This window comes from Fukomys damarensis, unplaced genomic scaffold (assembly GCF_012274545.1).
Source record: "Fukomys damarensis isolate Sample0158 unplaced genomic scaffold, DMR_v1.0_HiC HiC_scaffold_19, whole genome shotgun sequence".
Classification (NCBI taxonomy): domain Eukaryota; kingdom Metazoa; phylum Chordata; class Mammalia; order Rodentia; family Bathyergidae; genus Fukomys; species Fukomys damarensis.
The window spans coordinates 31,726,517-31,743,378 of record NW_022900931.1 but is presented as its reverse complement, the minus strand read 5'-3'; the positions used below and the strand labels follow the sequence as shown (position 1 = coordinate 31,743,378).

The 16,862-nt window shown below is 49.6% G+C and overlaps 1 long non-coding RNA gene across 2 annotated transcripts; it reads left to right on the top strand.

Annotated features, from left to right (window-relative positions):
• Positions 1–402: 402 nt before the first annotated feature.
• On the top strand, positions 403–11,181 carry LOC104874780. Of its 2 annotated transcripts, none has more exons than XR_002025967.1 (3): positions 403–558; positions 3,526–3,719; positions 11,017–11,181. It is a non-coding gene; the product is annotated as an uncharacterized LOC104874780 (long non-coding RNA). The 2 variants fall into 2 exon arrangements; XR_783870.1 differs by having other exon boundaries at positions 3,526–3,856.
• Positions 11,182–16,862: the final 5,681 nt, after the last annotated feature.

Genomic DNA, 16,862 nt, shown 5'->3' with positions numbered 1-16,862 from the left:
TCTGTGGAGTTTGCTGGTTTCCGTGTTTACTTTCCGGCCTGTTTCCCGTCTCCTCGTCCTCGTTGTTGCCCTTTTCTCCTGCCTCTGTCTGCCTGTGACCCGCTCAGGCTGTACCACTCCATCCACCGCCGAGTGCCTGCTGTTTACCAGGCACTGCTGTAGGTGCTGGAGGGACAGGGCAGGGGCCGGGCGTGGAGATCTGGGCATCGGAGAGATGTTCAGGCAGGTCATGGCGGAAGCAATGGGGTGCGAAAGAAGACGTGATGGCATGAGAAGGAAAACGGCGGTCTCAAGCAGGAGGTCAAGGAAGGGTGCTTTGAGAAGTGATCACGCAGATCAAGCTGGAATGTTGACAAGGAGTTGGCTGTGTGACGTCTGGGAGAGGGTGTGCCCGGTGCAAAGTGGAGAGACAGCAGGGAGCCTGGCGAACTGAGGCAGAGAGCAAGTCAGCGTGTCCAGGCCGCAGCAGTAGAAAACGGAACCAGAAAAGCTCCAACCTGAGAGCAGGGTTGAGTTTGGTTCTGGTTGATGTGGGGGACCTTGGAGGATGTGGAGCTGGTGAGTGGGGAGAAGCACGGGTCTTAGAAAGCATCTGTGAGCGCAAAGGAGGAGGAGGATGGGCGGGGGTGGAGGTCAGGAGAGGAACTGAGAGGCTCTGTGGACAAAGGCACAGGGACCATCGTGCGCGGAACGGGTGAAAGGGGCTGAATTCAAAATGCGCTGGAAGTTAACTGCGTAAGACAGAGACGGAGCAGCTAGAGATCCCCTCACCTCCCCTTTCTCTCCCTCCTCTCTTCTCCTTTCTTTTCCTTTCCTTCCCTCACTTCCCCTCTGTCCTCCCCATTGGAATGGTGGCACATACCGAAGGCAGTGTGTTGAGGGAAGGAAGAAATCAAAAGCTGTATTTTGCCAGGGCTCGCTCCATTGGGAAAAGGAGAAAAGACCCTTCCTGTAGAAAGAGCATCGTGTCCACAGTGTGGGCAAAGCCTGCCCCAGGACTCACAGTCTGGAGACCTAACCAGGCTGGATTTCAGCCCTCCTCACCCCTTGTTGGCTAACATTAGGCAGGGCGCGAGCTGGACGGAGTATGTGGTGACCCTGCCCTAGGCCATGTCAGATCAGCAATTCTTGTGAGCAACCCAAGTTGAGATCTTAATCAGATGCTGAATATGTAGATCTGAATTTCATGGAGAAACAGGGGCTAGAGATACAGATTTAGGTATCTGGATCAGAAGAGTAGATAAGGTGCCCTAGAGCACGGGTGTAGATGGATGGAGAAGGAAGCTCACTTCCCAGCAGGGAGGACGAGACACACGCTGCAGAAAAGACCTGGAAAAACCCAGGAAGTAAAACAGGAGGGTGACTTGGGTGGCACAGTCTGGGGTGTGAAGGAGCAAATGACTTATGCAGGGGACATGGACCCCACTGGGTGCTGCGAACGAGCCCAAGTTCCACGAGGGTAAGCAGTGAGTAGTGTGTCAGGCAGCAGGCAGAGGGGCTGGGATAGAGAAGGGAATCACAGCGACCCCGTGAGGAATTTGGACGAAAAGAGGAAGGAAGAGAGGAGGCGGCCGGGCTCTACAGATAGGTGAGCTGGGAGGTCACAGGGTGGGAGAGAAGGGGTGGTGACCATGGGCCCTGGGCGGGGAGCTGAGCAGTGGGGGAGCAAGGTGCATGAAGCAGAGGAGTCAGAGAGTGGTACAGGCAGCAGACAGGGGCACTCAGCGAGGGAGGGATGGGGCAGCAGCGGGTGAAGGTGGGAGATGGAAAAACACAGACAGGCGCCCTAAGGATTGGAAGGACAGGACCTTCCTTAGCCCAGACACAAGAGGAGGAAATACTAAGACAGCTGTTTCACTAGCCACGCACACCCTCAAAGATGTTACAAAGGACATTGATTCTCATTAGAAATGACTTTTAAAAGCACTTACTAAGTCCAGGCCCTGTAGTAAGAATTTTAGGTGCTTCATTTTGATTCAATTCTCAGTATGATATTATAGTATAGGTACAGGAGTTGGACTTTAAAGTCCCTGTTTTAAAATCAGTTCTAAAGCTTCCTCTGACTTATAAAGAATATTTACAACACACAGCAATTTAAAAGGACAAATAGACACTATTGAAAGCTCATGTAAATCAATAAGACAAGAAACCCTAACAGGGAGATAAACAAGGAGCTACAAATAGGCAAAAGAAAGACATAAAATAGCTGATAATATGTTTCTCAGCATCACTGAAGTATCAGAAATACAAGTTACAACAATAGTAAAATCCTATTAGCTTAGCAAGTATAACATAGTAAAAGTTGTGCTGTGTCACATTTCGTCAGTGTGAAATCCATACAGCTGTGTCTTGGGCAAGATGCCAAAATTTAGGATCACTTCCTTTCTACCCCATAATTTCTCTTTAAATTTATTTCATGGAAATCAAGAATGCAAAGATGCAAGAATGCAGTTACACTTTTTATTTTAGTTAAAAAAAAAAGGAAACTGTCCTACTGTCCCCCAGTTGAAATTGGTGACATAAATTATGGTAAGCTACACAATGAAATTACAAAGCAAAACACTGGAAAACACAGAGGCTGTTATGCTCCGGGTGTTTCCCAGAACTCACGTGCTGAAGCTTCATCGCCAGTGTGGCAGGGTGAAAAGGGGCCGTGTTAGGCCGTAGGGCCTTATAGGACAGGGGTGGTGAGCATGTGTGTTGCTTTTCTGTTAAGACAAAAGATGTCAATGGATGCGTTGTTTTTCCTAAAGGAAAGCCTCAGTATTCAGGTGTAATTACAATGTTGGCACTTTGTGATAAGTGTGTTTGGGGCTGCAGTGTGGGCCCTTGTCTCTAGAAGGTTTGCCATCACTCCTTTAGTAAGTGATTAGTTCCTTGGTAAGGGCTGGAGGACACTAGGGAGTCCCTCTGCTGTCCGGAACTTCGCCACCCCAGGGCACAGAGTTCAAGGTGACTTCTATGATGCGGAGACCTGGCCCTTACCCCAAACTGAACCTGCTACCCCGCTGACTGTGGACTTTCTAGTCTTCAGAACTGTGAGGAATAAATCTCTGTTCTTCATAAATTGCCCAAGCTCAGGTATTTTATTATAGCAACACAGACTAAATAGAATCAAAAGAATTAACACGTGGAAAACCCCACAATCTATTGTTCAGTGAATAAAGGAAGTTTTAGGTAGTGTACAGCGCATCATTCTGCTGAGCTCTAGCATACATACGCATAGACATTTTTGTATATTGTAAAAAGTGTAGATTAATATACACAAAACTGCTACTGTGCCTTGGTGTGTGGGATTTTGAGGGTTGCCAACTTTGACTGCTTACTTGATCATTTGAGTTACTTTATACTAATCCATATTATTTGTATGGTCATAAAAAGAAAATTAATGTCATGTAATTAAAAGTAGGACAGCTTCCCCAGGAGGGGGTTTGCCATTTGGTTTTCACCTGTCTTTCCCAATCCCCACCTCCCTCCCTCCCCTCTTTCCTTCCATCCTTCCCTTCCTGCCCCCTTTCTTTGCAGCAGTTTCTGGCCTTCTACCATGACGCCGCACCCTGTGTGGGGCTCAGCTGTGCGTCACGTAGGGGTCTCTCTGGCACCTTCGGATTGGGACGCTGCCTCCGGGACGCTTGCTGAGGCATCTGCTGTGTGACCAGCGACACACGCTCTGTACCCGCCTCACTCACAGCAGAGCACATCACCCTTGAGCTCTCAGGGTGAGTTTGTTCACGGGCTCACAGGAGAACACTGGGCATCCTGAGACCTATCGTTGGGCCATCTATGTCCTGGTTCCCAGCATGGAAGTTGCATGGTACACACTCAATAAATGTCGGCTGGAAGGGTACATGAACCAGTGAGTAAATATTAACGTACCTGATGGGACATTTGTGGCTGCTAAAATGATCTCTATTCGAAGCTATTATGAATTAGGCTGTTGCTGCCCAAAGTGTGGTCTGAGGACCAGCAGCCTCGGTGTCACCTGGGAGCGTGTTAGGAATCCAGAATCTGCCACCACCCTGCAAATTGGCCCTGCATTCGTACATGGCCCCCTGTAGCTCCCACGAGCCAGTGGAGACACTGTTCAGAGGGAAAGCATCTATCTGGCTTCTGTTCTCTTTAAACTTCTGGGTTTAATGCTCTTCCTACCTCTTTGGTTCCTAACAGCAAGATTTGAAGGTGGGCGTTGCTTGAAAATGGACCAGAAGAGGAGGCACTGGATGTGTCCAAACTTTACCATCCAAGAGAGACTTTTCCAGAAGGGTTCTTAAAAATCAAGTGTTAAATATCTGAGTTTCCATTTGGGAAACTGGGTCCTCTGCCTTGCCTTCTGCTCTGCTGCTTCCCAGCCTACCCTGGGGAGGTCAGGATGAAGGTGGATGAAGGTGCCCCTCTTCAGGGTTCAGACAGAAAAGGCTCTGTGGCCTGGCCCGTCCCCACTGGCCCACACGGCTGGAGCCCGTGAAGCGGTCCTTGGCCGGACAGCTCTGCACAGAAAGGCCAGGAGGCCTCCGCAGGTGTTGGGGTTACGACTGGGGAGGCCTGCCTGGGAGGAGTGGAAAACAAGCTCTGGACTTCAAGCCCCAGTCGTGGTCGTGAGCCTCCTGCCATGTTCCAGCAGAGAGCTATGGCACTGTTCATAGCCCAAGCGTCCTGGCAAGGCCAGGGCAGTGTCTGCTGGGCTGGTACCCCTGTTTCCCGGGAGGCAGCCTGGTCTGCTGAGGGGTGGGTCGTGATAAAGCGCAGGGACACCACGGCCCTGGCAGTCCAGGAGCTCAGGAAGTAGCTCAGCTCCCCTTGTCTCTGCATCCCCAGCCCGGCCCTTATCCTGCCACTCTCCCTCTTCAGTCTAAAACACAGCTGAGCTGGGCTATGCTTTCCTGGTCAACAGCAGAAACTTGACTTTGTGACTTGGAAAACAGTGCTGTCAGGAGAAAGTGAAAAAGAGATGGTGCTTCCCCATCTTGAATTTGCCCAGTGGAGTTCTGCCAGTTGGTCTGGAATAACAGAGATAAGTAAATCCCATTTTAATTGCACCCAAGTTCACAGGATAATGCAGGAATTTGATAAAGAGGCAAAATACTATTGCAACATGGAGAAAGTTTCTGAAGGTCCAGAAACCCTAGCTGTTTCCCTGGACAAAGGGTCCTATGGAGCATAGACACATCAGTCTGGTCCAGACCAGGGTGGACTTGCGGGCCTGACAGCAGTGGAAGGGGGCTACTATGATCCAGTGTGTGGCCTGTCAATCTAACACCTACTTCACAGTGGCAAAAGCTGAATTCAACGGCTCTGCAAAGAGCACAGCCAAGACTAGCCTACCCCTCGCTGTTGGGAGGCAGTTCCGATCAGAAGCACTAAGCATGCTCTCTCTTTACTTTGGGGATGAAGAAACAGGGTGCTTTTCCTGTGATCTCAAGAGAAAGAGGCGCCTGCCTGCGGGAAGGCAGTTGTGCTGAGAGGGGTGTGGGCCTGGGTGTGCACTGTCACCCTGTTACCTCCAGCCTGTGATCCTGTGCAGAAAGCAAAGGAAGAGGACAGGGCAGGACCTCAAAGCTAGAGGGATCGTCCTGGTCTTAGCTCTTTCAGAAGTTGGCAGGAAGCAAGGTGTAGGACCAATTCTGCCCTCAGAATTCTATGAAGGTGCCCCCTGAAAATATAGGCCAAGTAAGAGAAAATTCTACATCTCTTCAAAATCATGGATTGAAGAAAAGACATTGCATCTTTTGGGTGATGTACTTCATTCAGTAACTATGAAATTTAACTTTAAAACATTAGGCTGGACTTAGAACTCGATGTAATGAATGATGCAGGTTTTCTGTGCTGTGATTTAGCTGCACAAAACCAGAGAATGCTGAACTGGGCCTATTCTGTGTTGGCGACCAAAAAGAGTTCAACAAATCATACAAAAAGCGCAAAATAAAGCCCACATGCACAGCACACATGTAAATTTATATTATAGATCATTTCCTCATCTTTGCAAAGGAAAGGAATTTCCATAAAGTGTGTTTACTGTACATCTGGTATCAGACCTATTCAATATCGCAGTAAAATATTATTTATAACTTGATGGCTACTCTTGTTTACTACATAGATTACATCATCCCATACGTGACATTAAATCAGCGTTTGCCCCACATTTATTGCATTTATCAAGCCTCTGGCTGAAACAGAAAAAAAATCCCTTATAAATAGTAGCACAGAGGTAATAAATAATATGAAATTCCGATCTGCTCTGGGTTGGAAGGTTTTTCCCCAGCTGTGTCCACACTCAGCTCAGAGCAGAAGGCCCTGTCTGTCCCTTGTCCCCTCTGTCTCTTCCCTCTTGTTAGAAGCACCTCTCACGGAGGGGTGGGGTAATATTTCCATACAGGGCCATGTAAGAGGACAAAATCCCTTGTTTTAGTTCCCTTTCCGTCACTATAATGAAATATCTGAAACTGAAAAGAAAGGTGGTTTATTTAGCTCTCAGTCCTGGAGGTTTAAGAGCATGGTAGTGGCTTCCATGTGGCTCTGATGAAGCCTTCATGGTGGATGGAATCACAATGGTGGGGCCCAGGGGAGAGGGAGGGGCCCCCGGTGAGACAGGAAGCCAGAGAGAGGGAAGTGGCCATTGCTGTTCACAGCAAGCCTCTCACAAGGACCATCCACGGTCCATGAAAACTAATAAATCCTCCCGAGGGCAGCTCCCCAATGGATCTGTGAGTATCCCACTAGGTCCCAGCTCTTAAAGGTCCCCCTAACATCACTACACTGGGATCCAGTGTCTGAGTCCTGAGCTTTGGGGGAAAAACCAGATCCAAGCCATTGCAATCTCCTCGAGCTACAGAGCGAGAGGACTCGGGAGCAAGGTTGATCAGGGCTGATGGGGAGGACTTTGCTGCTTTAGTGCTGCCCAGCACCTGTTCGCCTTCCTGTTAGGAACATCCCATCTTGAGGAAGGAGGTGGACTTATTCCTCTCCTATGACATAAGATTTTTATTCAAAGCACCGTGAGTTTCTCTAGTTAAAGGATATTCTTTTGCCACAAGCTACATGAGTTGAACCCTCATAATCTAGAATCCTTTCTGAGATTTGAATCATAGTTCCTCATTGTGGGGAAAACTAAGAGCAGCATGATAAAAAGTACACGGATGAGACTGCCACCAAGGTCTAAACCCCAAGAAAGTGCCCGTCCCTGTGCTCTATAACCTGGTTCTAAAACTCCATGCCTTTCCTCAAATTCTTTCATTGATTCCCTTTTCTGTTAGCTGAGCTGGAATCACTGTCTATTGATTGCCATCCAAGCACGTGAATCCCCGGCCCCAGAACAGCTATCCTGCAATGGTGTGGTCTGGAGCAACTCACTTGGCTCAGCTCAAACAAATATGGAGGAGTCTATCACATGACCTGCCCTGTGTGGAGCCCCCAAGCTGGAGAGATCAGAAGTGAATCACACAGCTTCACGCACCCTCCTGAGCCTCCTCAGAGCTGTATACTGCATGTAGAAGCAATTCTAACTGTACGATGCACGCTGACGGCCACCATCAGCTCCTGTATGGCACATATTTCCCTCACATTAGAAAAAGCTATCAGTCAGTAGTGATATTTTCGTCTCTTCCTGTAAAGGAACTCAGAGATGAATCCCCAGGTTGCTGCATGGATGTCCTCTTGCTGTTGTTTCCCCTCCTCCTTCTATTCCATGCCTTTGCAAAACTATGGGCTGTGACCCAGTTAGGAGCAGCAGGAAACCCATGCCTGTCTCTTTCATCTCCCGGCAGCTCCAAGAAGCAACCACAAGTGGAAGAATCTGCCACTACTACCCTCTTCTTACTCTGGCTCTGGGGTTTTTCCAAGCCAGCACTGCCTTCAGGGAAGCTGTATGAAGACTGGAGAAATGAAAACTCTCATGAAAACAAAACCACATCAAATCCAGAGAAGCTGGCTTGAACCTGGGCTTCATGCAGCCTGGAGCTGTACTACCCACCTCCCCGCAAATCCCTCTTTTTTTAAACATTTATTGAACCACTAAAGCTCTCTGGTATGAATACTAATTTAAGGACAGATGTGAAACAAAGTCCCAAGTACCGATGCTATGTGTAAATGCACCCCAGAAGACAGGGACCAGACACAGCGAACCTGTGATGCTGGCTGGTCAGTAGGGAGCTCAGACCTGCCATGGCTCAGACTGCCTTGCCCTTGCTCCATAGCGACAGGGTAGCTCAGAGGCTGGCAGCTGGGTAGGAAGATACCCTTCCAGGTGGCTTGTTCATGCACACGAGTGGCTGCAGTGTGTCTGGCAGGGGGAGGGGGCAGCTAGAAGGCTGATCTTGGACAGTCAATCTGGAGATCACAGTGTGGGAGCCCCAGGAGGTGCTGCCCACGGCCTGCCTCTCAGTCTCTCCCCTGAGACCGCCCCATCCCCGCTCCCACCAGCAGCAGAAGCAGTCACCAGCCAGCCCAGATTCAAGGGAGGGGAGTCGTCTTCACTTCCAAGACAAAAATCAGGGGATTTGAGGCCACACTTAAATCAACTAGTGAGTAATTTTCTGGAGAGTTATTGGTGAGATGTACACCAAATGTACATGCAGACCCTCTACTCTACACAGAAGAGCAAGAATTGGAAATGGAACCAGTGGGGAAAGATGTCAAAATAAGAGCTTTGAAAGAGCACCCTTGCTCCTAAGAATAAAGTTCCAGAGGGCTGGTCAGGCTACACAGAAAGGAGAAGCCAGGCATGGTGGTGCACATTTTTAATCCAGCACTCTGGGAGGCCCCAGTCCTGTCCGGAAGTCCCGTTGGGGCCAGGCAGGCCCGGCCATCACAGGGTTCTCTCTTCCAGGGAGCACAGGGTGCCATCGGCCCAGGGCCCTGCATACGACTGTCACTAGAGCCAGCTCCCAGGTCACTGCTGCCTGCTTCATAGACGAGCTGGCCCTTGCGAAAGGCCATAGCCAGGGTACCATGTTGACATTTCCCATAGGCCCAGTTGTCCAACAAGAAATAAAAATGCAAGTATAGAACCAAAGCCCAGCAGGAAACTTTCTTACACTATCGCACATGCAGCTCAGGACTGGGTGCTGAGCTCTGTGTGACTGCTGAGTCCAGTCCATCTTGCTTATCCGTTCACCCCTCATGGACTCTCAGGTGCTCTGCCTTTTGCTCGTGTGAGTAGAGCTGTGCACTCGTGGTTTCTGAAGGGCAGCTCTCCTCAGGCCCTGAGCTGTGTGGCAAATGCCACAAGCTGTACCCTGCAGGTGCACTGAAGAAAAGGCTGGGCAGATGCAGCAAACCATGATGTCTCCCTGCAACCCTTCCTCCAGGCTGGGGTGAAGAGGCGTGAGAGGAAAAGTGCCTTAGTGTTCCAAAGACCTTTTTGCAAAGAAGAGCTCTCATTTCATGCAGCTGGAGCTGTATTGCCACCTGGAGCTGTGACACCACCTCACTTTTGGTTGGTTTAGGACTAGTTGCAGTTTCCAGTCTCCTCCTTTGCAAATTCTGCACATATCACTGTAAATCACCTCCTAGGCTGGTTTCCACTGTTTCCTTTTTTTCCTGGATGTACATCCTGCTCTGGTCACAGAGACATGGGGCCATTCCTGCCTTATGCCTCTGAACCTGGGATGGCCCTGTGGTTCTCCCTCCTTGTGCCAGTGTCAGACCTGGCCTGGAAGCAGCCTGGCATCTCCAGCTCCCTCTCAGGGGCCATTTGGAAGCCAGGTAGGGAGGCTGACCACCCAGTCACCTTGCTGTGGGGAAGCCAAAGTTGGCTGCGTGGAGATGGTACAGAAGGAGAACTGAGAAACCAAACAGACAGCAGGGCCAAGCAGGGTGGCACAGCAGAGCCAGCTCAACCCCCTGCCCTGGGGATTGCAACTGAGACCTGGGACTCAGTGGTGGAGGCTGCCTCTTCCTTCTTTCCCTGTCTGAACTGCTAAACCAAAGACATTTAGAGAAAGTAAGGGGTGTTTTAGGCCGCTAAGTTTTGGCCTGTGTTGTTATTCGGCACTAAGCAATGTGAGGCACTCACTTTGGGATGAGAGAAGATTTAGTGTCTGCTGTCTTATTCTTAGCTTTGTGGGATATCAGGAGAAGAAAAATAAAATCTCCTTTTAACATCTGAAGGCACATGTTTCAGGGTAGTCTGAGAGAATGAAGATGTGCTGTTTACTTAACCTTTAGCAACCTGTCTTAAAAGATACGATTATCAGCCTCTGAACCTGGAATTGCTACGGTCAGCAACAAGCTGGCTTCTGACGTTTCAGGGCCCGAGGCAAGAGTTCAAATAGACACGAGCACACACGTACCACGTCCAGATTCTTAAAGGCTATCAGTCAGGCTAACAGCCAGTATATGAAACAAAACATGCTTTACCTTGTTGCTTTGAAAACAAAATAACTTCATAATGACCTTGAGCTTTATGCTCAGTTTCTGAATCTTCAGTTCTCTGAAATTCCACGCTGGTACTCGGCGGCATGGAGAGAACCGGTGCTGACTTTGTGCGCAGCTTTTCCTTTCGCCTCTCCTTCACAGATGCTGCTGAGGGCCTCAGTCACACATATGTGGTCACCGGGACAGCCCAGCACACACGGCCGGCCCCACTCTGCACCAGGAGGGTGACCCACACGGGGACTTCCTGTTTCCAGAGGAGAGGAAAGGGAGACAAAAGCCAGCATGTATCTCCCCAAACTGAGGAGCACAGTGAGGCTTGGCAAATGCCGGTGTCTGTGGATCAGTCCCACAGGCCTGTCCTTACCTCAGAGCTCAGCTACAAGTTTAGTGGACCCTGGGTCACACGGAGTCTCAGCCATTCTTTAGAATGGCTTGCAGAACCTAGGGAAACACCGTCGTCAGCTAGTCCGGCTTGTTAGCGACTCCTGACGAGGAGGCTGGATGGTGGGGGTGCCGCTCAGGACTCCACAGCCAGATGGCCGTCAGGAGGTTAGCCTAGTTGGAAGAAGTGGGTTTGGGGGTCACAACTATACCTGGTGCTTGGCCCTTTCCTTTCTGAGGCTCTTTCCCCTCTCTGCTCTCCAGGTGGCGCCAGGTGAGCAGCTCTCCTCTACCTGCCCATCCACCATGATGCTTCTCCCTCAGAGTCGCCAGCGATGGACTGGGACCTCAGAAACAGTGGGCCACACTGGAACTCTCCTCCTCCAAACTGCGAGTGTCAGCTGTTTTATCCAAGCAATGGGAAAGCTAGCCAGTAAAATGTAAAATTACAGATTATTGTCTTCTGTATAGTGAAAGTTTACAAAATTAAATTAGCCAAGGGAAGAGACACATGGGGAGAAATCTGGGAAGGGTCCCAGTGCAGTTTCTGCTGGGTCATTCTCTCCCAGTGCACTTACCTTCTCCTGAACGCGTGCACACGGAGGATTGCCAGCCAGGAAAGCTCACTCGAGGCTTCGGTGTCCCCAGTTTTATTGGCGCTCTGTCACACACTGCCCGCAAGGTTGGCTTTTAGTTTCCAGCTTCCTCTAGAGGTGTGGGTTGGTACTCCAGGGCCTGAACCTGCAGTGGTAAACCTCAAAGTTCCCTTCATAAACCGTTAGGCTGCACAGAGGCTAACGCCCTTAGATACAGAGCCTCTTCTTAGGCGAGACATTCCACGGGAGCTCAGCAGCTGGGGCGAAGGCTACACTCCTCCTCGGGTAAGTTAGTTCTTCACTACTGAGGCCCGGCGCCAGGCCCCTCCTGCCCGGATCCAGGGAGGCCCTGACCAGAGTCCCTCGCTGAGTTTCACATGCCCACTGGGAACAACATAGCAGAAGAAGCAGTGAGAAGCAGTAGGCACCTCCCCAAGGAGCCTACTGTAAACCGAGGAATTGGAAGGAGGCTCCCAGCACAAGGAGGGATGCAAAGCATGACGGGCCTGTGTTACGGTTTAGGTCTGACCTGCGCCCCAGAGTCTCTCACGTGCAGAGAAGGGCCTCTCGGAAGGAGACTGGGTCACAAAGCCTCTCACTTCATCAGTGGATTCATCCACTGAGGAGGCCGTGATTGGGTGGCACCAGCGGGAGGGAAGGAAGTAGCAGCTAGGCAGAGTGAAGGAGTGGGTCACAGGAGGTGGCCTCGGGGCCCTGTATGATCCCCGGCCGCTCCCCTGGGCTCTTTAGCTCTCCCCCGGTGGCCTGGATGCTGTGGAGTGAGCGAGTCCTCTGCCACACTCTTCCAACAGGACGTCCCTGCCTCCATGGCTGAAGAGCAACGGAGCTGGCTGAGCTTGGACCGAAAACCCCGGAACCCTGAGAAAAACGAACTTCTTCCTTTGTTTATCTCAAGCATTGGTCACCACAACAAAAAGCTGCCTAACAGCCCGGCCAGGTGGTGTGGGGAGGCCTGGGAGGAGCGGCCTGTGAAAAGCCCCAGTTTAGTGACTGTGTGCTCCAGCAGAGACGCTGAAAGGTGGCCTATCTGGGCGAAGGCACGGTGTGGCAGGTGGCAGATTGGCTTTTGTGCTCCAATCCCAGGGGGGAAGCCTGGTCTCACCTTCAGTAGAAAAGCAACAAATCTAGGAGAAAGATTAAGGCAAAGGGGGGAGCTAAAAAGGACAGAAATTTCTGCCTCCTTTGAATTCCACTGCGAATCTGAGAGTCCATGCCTTCTATCTCTGAGAATAAGATAAGAAAGGAGAGCCAGGTGAGTCTGCAGGTGGACTCCTATCTGGCTGCAGATCTCTGTGCTCAGAAGAGGATTGTGTCCACTGGGAAGGCGCCTCTGATGGTGCCACTTGGGTTCCTTACTTTCCGGTCACACTGGATTAGGATCAAAGGACCTTTACAGATGACCCAGAGCCCCCAAGGGATCACTCATGTCCTAAATGGAGGCATGAGGCACAGTCCTAGGACCCTGACAGACCACAACAACAAAGGAATGCAACTGAGATTAATTTACATATCCATGCTTTGTGTCTGGACATACATGTAGGTGGCTGAGGTTGAAAGAGATCTGGTTTTGTAGCAGTTCATGTGAGGAAGCCTCAGAAAGTTCTAGTTCCTTGTAAGCTCTGTGTGATCCATTACAGAGTTGTCCCAAACCATAAATAGGTCCTTGTAGGGCACTGAGAAAGATAAAGCAAACGAATCCTCCATAGTAGTAGAGAGGCTTGTCTTGATGTGTCTCATGTTGCTATAACAGGATAACGGATATTGGTTAATGAATAAAGAAAAGAAGTTTATTTGGTTCACAGTGCTGGTGGCTGGAAAGTACAAAAAGCAGAGCATAGCATCTGGCGAGGGCCTTTTAGCAATTCACAAATGGTGGAGAGAAAGCAAGAGACAGCGGAGAAGGATCAGGTTCACCCTTTTATAAGGATGTTCTTTTGAGGAATCGAATCCACTTTTGTGAGGTGCAGGTGGAGTGCTTCTCTAGCTGTCGTGACCCTGGAGGGTTCTGTCCACCTCACTACCATGGGGACCGACAAGACTCACAGAGCATGAACCTGCGGTGAGAAACCACAGCCAAGCCGTGGCCAGATGCCCTGCCATCCTGCGGGGACAATCACTTCCGGGGGAATGGGCCCAGCATCGGACACCACACATTACCCTGTAGGTCCACAGAGAGCTGGTGCATATAACAATTGCATCATTTAGAATGGGTGGAAGAAACTCAGGGTCAGCGTCTGAGAAGAGGAGGCTTCAGGAGACGGGCTGGCCATCCTGGGGACAGGAAGCTATGTTTAGTCTCTGTAGAGTAGGTGCCTGAGCAGAAATTACTGGAAGAGCTTCGACTCAGAAGAGGGTAGAGTTTTCTCAAATCAGTGCCTTGTATGGTAGTTAGTGTTTCATCCCAGGCAGTGTCCATCCAGAGTAGCCAGGGAAGCCACGGCACCGAACACAGAGGAAGGACCCTCACGGTGGAAATGTCAAGCGCCGGGCAGAGTGTGATGCTCATCATGTCAGACCGGGCAGCTGCCTGCGGCCCGACTGTAGCTAGAGGATGGCTCTGCTCCCGGAATAAGATTACTTTCCGTCCTTGGTTTTGAAGCTTTGTAATAAATCAATAGCTTTGTGGTGCCTGGAATGAGGTTTTGGCTTTCCACGTTGGCAACAACACTTTCTCATCTGACCGTAACGTAACTGGAATAAAATGAACTCACTTTCCATATGGTCAGGTATGCAGAAAGCCCATGTCCTTACTCATGTTCCCTGGATTGTGGCTTTTCTGTGTGTTTCGAACATCTGCACTGCTCAGGGTCTCCCATGTACAGCTGATGAGAGGCCCAGGAGCTGACTTCTTATTCCCATCCCTCCGTAGAAGTCACAGCAGGTTCAGGAACTGGCTATTTTCTAGAAATTGTACCTCTCTGAATTTTTTCAAATACACAGCGTGACACCTGCAAAGATATATCTCGCTGACCTTGTAAAAGTTCGCCTCGGATTTTCTTTTCACTACAAAGAGTACATTTGATGGAAATCAGATGGAGTTTGAGGCCATAAGTGGTGGTTTGCCAGTGGATCTGTATTGAGGGATGGGAAAATCACAATAGATGTGCGTCTCCAGGAAGAGACACTCATTATTGTGAAATGGGCATTTTTCTGAGGCAACTTGAGAATTGGCAAATTTGCCTGAATTTAAGAAAGCTCTGGGGAATTTCAGAGCCTGCAGGGATGAATAAAAATATCACCAAGCACTGAAAAGCCTGGCTTTCCTGAGAATGTGGTGACTCTTCCCCGTGTGTGTTTTTCTTTGTCACTTTGGCTCAGGCGGACGTAGGCGGCAGTGTATGCTCAGAGGCGATCAGGAAAATTAGCAGATGTGCTGGTGCTGATGCTGATAATTCTGTTTCTGGCCTCAGATGCAGGCAGTCTTCTCCCTTTATCAGCTATAAGTGCGTCAAAATGAAGCTTCTGCTATTTGGCAATATGATAAATTATGATTGTATTTACTTTTGCCCCCTCCCCCACCAACTTTTGTTTTTTTGCATTTAAAAATGGCTTTCCAAGGTTAAGAATTTAATGGCCTGAGAAAAGAAGAAAACCTCATAGATGCTCTGTGTGTGTGTGTGTATGTGTGTGTGTGTGTGTGTGTGTGTGTGTCTTTTTTACCCAGTTGACGGCTGTTGATAAGTACTGAGCAGGGAATCCTGATCTCAGAAGCTCAATCAAGAATTCACCCCTGAGGGCCACCTCTGCCCTTCCCTGTCGAATCCTTTCAAGATGGAGAGGAGCGAGAACAACCACAGGCTTGTGTTGCCCCCAGAAGTTGTGGCAGGATGTCCAGGAGACAGCACTGCTGTGTGCAGACACTGCATGTTCAGCCCTAAGAACCTGAGGTGTGCAGGTGCCCTGGGCCCCACCTTGGCAGTGAAAATTGGCCCAATGCAAGGCTGCTTGGCTCCTAAATTATACAGTCTGAACTTAGAGCTAAAAAGGAACTTTGAAAACAACTGTGCTGCAGGTTAAAATCTGCAAAAGCAGACAACAAACAACAACAAAAACCTTACCACTGCCTGGGCTATAAACCAGGCCAGTTAAATAGAAACTTCTGGGACAGGCTCCCAGATCTTTCTTTCTGAGCCACATGCATGCATGACTGTGATGCGCTTGATGATCAAATAACCACAGATCCTGGTCTAACTCTGCAGTCTTACATGCTAAGGTCACTGTTAACAGGACAGGAACTGTAGTCAGAGTCCTCAGGTGTAAACCTCTTCAGTGCAGGCCAGGAATCCCTCAACTGAAATGCCTGGGTCAGAAGTATTTTGGATTTAGAGTTTTTCTCCCTAATATTGAGTATTTACTTACACTGAGATAACTTGGGGTGGGAACTCGAACCTAAACCCCAAAGTCACCTGTGTTTCATGTACAGCTTTCCACCAGCCTGTGGGTAACTTCACATGGTATTTTAGTGTCCCTGCGTTTTGGCTGTGTCCAATCAGAGAACATTGGGTGTGGGATTTCCATTGTGATATCATGTCAGCACTCAAAACATTTCAGCTTTTGGAGAGTTCGAAATTTCATATTAGGAATGCTCATCCCACAGAAATAACCTCAATGGGAAAACCGTAAAGCTTTGTTTTAGTGTCCTCAGTTTCTTTTTCCGTGTTCACCTCTCTGGTTGGGTGCCCACTCCCACCTGAATCTTCTGTGCCCTCACAGTTGCTCTCTTTCCTGTTCACCTTTGGCACTGAGGAAAAACTCCTTTGCTGGGACTGCGATTGGTGTGGACTTACTAACGATGACTCCGGGAACGCTGTCCTCTGGACATGTGTTTGAACACATTTCAAAGCTTGCAAAGACCCTGTGCTTCTCTGCAGTTTCAGTTTTATTACCTGTAAGTGGAGTCTGGCGTTCAAGAATACGGTTCCCTGGTGCAGGTGCTAATAAAGGGCAGAGGAGGGATTCTAAGTGCAGGGACGGCTCTCCCATAAACCCTGAAGCCACGCAGGTGGCCACGCAGTGGCCTGTGACGTGCACTGCCTAGAGTGTGTCCAGCCCACGACACTGATGTGGGATGTGCTCTGTGCCCTCTCGGGGGCTCGTGCCACCCCACTTCATGCTCTCCCACTGAGCAAGCCCCTTCTGCGTCTCAGGAATCCAGGTTAGCTGCAAGCCACCTCAGCAGGAAAAAAATGGGCTGAGACTGTTCTCCTAAAGGAGAAAATAAAAATCATGCCAGAGAGAGAAAATTTGTAAAATGTACAGACTTAGCCATAAAAAACAAGCTGGCAGATTCTTTAAATGCTCTGATTTTCACACATAGAACTTCACAACCTAATATTTTCTATAAGGATTTTTGGGAATAAGAAAACATGAAAACTTTGAACAGGTAGGTCAAGTCCTGGAGGTGGGTGGGCTGGGGTGGAAGATCATGGGGGAGGTGAACGTTTCACACGTCGTGCCCCTGACCCCTGAGTGTTTGTACCTTCGTTTGGCTGA